The sequence below is a fragment of the Belonocnema kinseyi genome, chromosome 6 (genome assembly GCF_010883055.1).
Source record: "Belonocnema kinseyi isolate 2016_QV_RU_SX_M_011 chromosome 6, B_treatae_v1, whole genome shotgun sequence".
In the NCBI taxonomy this organism is placed as follows: domain Eukaryota; kingdom Metazoa; phylum Arthropoda; class Insecta; order Hymenoptera; family Cynipidae; genus Belonocnema; species Belonocnema kinseyi.
In genome coordinates, this window is record NC_046662.1 from 136,766,011 (window position 1) to 136,769,546 (window position 3,536).

At 30.0% G+C, this 3,536-nt stretch overlaps 1 protein-coding gene across 2 annotated transcripts in view; it reads right to left on the reverse strand.

Annotated features, from left to right (window-relative positions):
- Positions 1-3,494, reverse strand: part of LOC117174994 (neuroligin-4, X-linked) — a 450,915-nt gene extending 447,421 nt beyond the window's left edge. For both annotated transcript variants that reach the window (XM_033364481.1, XM_033364480.1), the window contains exon 1: positions 3,160-3,494. The gene's annotated coding sequence lies outside the window, so the exon portion shown is untranslated. The remainder of the gene's footprint in view (positions 1-3,159) is intronic.
- Between the last annotated feature and the right edge of the window lie 42 nt (positions 3,495-3,536).

Genomic DNA, 3,536 nt, shown 5'->3' on the forward strand with positions numbered 1-3,536 from the left:
TTTTCGAGTCAGAGTGGAGGGGGTATAAACAATGTTTAAATTGGAATTTTTGCATTTTGAAAAATTTATTTCCATTCTAAAATATTCCATATTAGATATCTATTTGTCAGTCAGTTGTAATTGTTGTTCACTGATTGTTTAAACAAATTCTAAATTTTATAAACAATATAATTGTTTAAATAATAATTTTTTTCAATGATTCAAAATCACCTAGAGATATGGAAGAGAGGCTTTCAACGATACCTTCACTTTTTTTCTTGGACAATTAGTTCGTTCTGGCTATATGTCTGAATATAAAAATTTATTTGAAAAGGCTTTTTCGGCATTCAGTGAGAGTGGAGGGGATATAAACAATGTTTGATGGATAAAGTGTTAACTTTGTTTGTTTGTTTAAAGCTTAAAATAATATTATTTTTATTTAGTTGGCGTTATTCGGCTTTACTCAACATTGTTGTACATTAAATCGTGAAAAACGAAAAAAAAATTTATAAACATTCTATTTGTTTAAATAATTTTTTTTTCGTTCAATCAAAAATCACCTAAGGGTATTTTATTGAAGTATGCAGTAATGTGCTTGAAAATATTTTTCAGCTTTTAGGTTTGTTTATATTGCGTTCCCATTTGTTTATAACAATAAAATTGTTTAAAAATAATTATTTTTGCTTAGTTCGAAAATCACCTAGAGGTATGGCTGAGCCGAATTCAGGTATGTTTTCATTTTTTTGATTGGACAATTAGTTTTGTTTAAATAAATTCCCCAATTTGGAAATCTATATGTATAGCTAAATTCAGGGTCGTGAAAAGTAGGGTTTTACGAACGTGTCTGTCTAAAGTATGTAATGCCTGTATGCATGCCTACCTGTAAACACGATGCGTCAACTTTGTTAGCCAGCCATCTTGGATAAAAATTCAAAAAGTTCAAGCAATTTTAAAATTTTCGAAACGAGTTTTTTCAAGATTTAAAAATTATATGTGAGGCTATCTGTAGCATTCGGAAACTTGAAAATTTTATCCTTACGACTTTTTCGGCAACGTGATAATTAACAGAGATATAGCGTTTCCAAAATCTAAAACAAAAATACCGAAAATCAAAATTGTTATCCAAACAACGCACGATTGAAGAAAAACTGACAAGAACAAAACATCTGCTTTTGGAAAACCTTAAAACATTATCTTAAGAACTTTTTAATTTTTCATTAAAAATCGAAAATTCAAATTTTTATCGTAAAAAAAAATAATAAGAAATTCCATTTGACCGTCAAACCTTTTGAAATAAAAAAAATTAATTTACAAAATTTGTGCAACCAGAAAATATCTATAAATTTGTAATTAATCAATTTTTATAGGATACGTAGTTCTTATTTTATTCGTGAAAAAACATTAAAATTAAAAAAAAAAGAAAATTCTGGACAAACGACAAAGGCCACGAAAACAAATATTAAAGGAAAGTTGTTCAGTCCAAAAAGAGCTATAAATTTTTTCATAATAAGGTCGCGTAGTTTTTGCTTTAATCGAAAAAAAATAAATTAAATTTGTTGTAAAACGACCCAAGGTACGAAAAAAAATTTATAGACAAACGATGTTCATCTAAAAAAAATAGACAAATTTGTTAATTATAATTTTTGGACAGGACGAATAGATTTTCCTTCATTCGTAAAAAATGACTTTCAAACTAAAAAAATCTATATATATTTTTGGAAAAACAATACGGAAGACGAAATAAAATGAGAACACAATGCATTTGATATAAAAGCATTGAATATGGTGTAAATAAGAATGCGAGGAGAATGTGTTCGTTAAGGCCAAAACAAAAGAGAATTTTAAATCACCAAATTACAGTTGTCGATGCTTCGACCTTTAATTTTAAAAAGTATGTGCACAAATGTGGTGGAAATAGAAAGAAACAGCGCGATGAGAATGCGCCCGCGCGGCGGCTAAATTTTGTGATTTTGAGTGTATTCTAATAACAAAAGTTTATTACAAATTTGTAGATATTTTTCAAATGCACACTTTTTTCATTCATCCGCTTTCGTATCTTGCATTCTATAAGATTACTCATAACAAATGTGTAGCTTTTTTTTGGAAAAACAAATTTTGTGTGTGTACTTTTTTCGTAGCTTGTGCCGTTTTAACAAATTTGTAGGTCTTTTGTGGCTGCACAATTTTCGTAATTCTTATATTGTCGTATCTTTCTTCGTGTAATCGTAAAATGTCAGTTTTTTTATTTTTTGTGCAATCAAAATTTAAATTTCGGATTTCCAAAAAGAATTAGAAAGCGTTACAATAATTGTGCAGGGTTTTCAGAATGCAACGTTTTTATTTTGTTGAGTTTTTTCATGTCGTGCGTTGTTTCGCTTAAAATGATCATTTACGTTGGTTTTTTGGGATTTTATAAATGCTATAACTCTAGTAATTCGTTTCTGTTTTCGTCGAAAAAAGTCATCAGGCTAAATTGCTCTTCGTTTCGAATACTAAAAATAGCCGTACATTGAATTTCCAAATTCTAAAAAAAAGTGAACTTAAAGTAGATGAATAATGAACTCGACCTTCAATTTAAGACAATACATGAATATAACAAAAACCAATCCAATCGGTCGATTCTTTAAAAATGTATCGTGCTGACAAACTAAGAATCTACACAAACACACACACAGACGCAGAGAAATAGGCAGGCAAATTCGAAAAACCTCTTTTTCCAATTCAGAGGATGTCAAAACGTCGAGATTTGACCAAAACGGGGGGGGGGGGGATTTTACACATATCTCATACATTCTCGGATGAGAATGTAAAATGGAAAGATAAGCTACAAATAGGGTCAATACACCAATGAGGTAATGTAGTCAATGTTAAAACTTATCAGATGTTTTGAATATTAGGCTTCGAGGGTGTTTCTGAACGTATAATACAAATAATTATTTAATCTTATTTCAGGTGGTTTTTCAACGTATTTAACGTTTTAGAATATGATTAAGAAATACTTCATTTTTCTCATTTCATATCTCGTATCATGAATTCGTAAAAAATGCAGATTCTAGGATTTTCAATGATTTATCTCTTTCAATTCTTGGCAACATCATCATTAAGCAATACAAAAAAACTCTTTGAAAATTAAATGTAAAGTAAAAAATATTTCGAGTTAAGAGTTATAATATATGGTACCTATGGTAACAATAAAGCTACTACAGTTCTTTTTAATTTTGCAGTAAGAGAGAAAACATAAGTTTGAAATCCTTTTTGCCCATTATTATGTGGGTCATTGCTCCCTTAGATAAACAATTTAGCGGCTTTCACTCTCCTAAAAATATTTCTGTTACCGTTTTTGTTACTTCACACTTTTACGCGACGAATAATTGTTATCACAACGTTCTAAAGCACAATGAGTAGTTTTAAATGGAGTGGACACTAGTCCACCATCTAGTAGTCTCGTTACACGACAACTCATCACCTACGGCTACTCGAAGTTTGTAGTGTGGACTGCAATGCCGGAATGAAAAGCTCGGAAAGCTCTTGCGCACTGAGACTGGAGACACTCCACT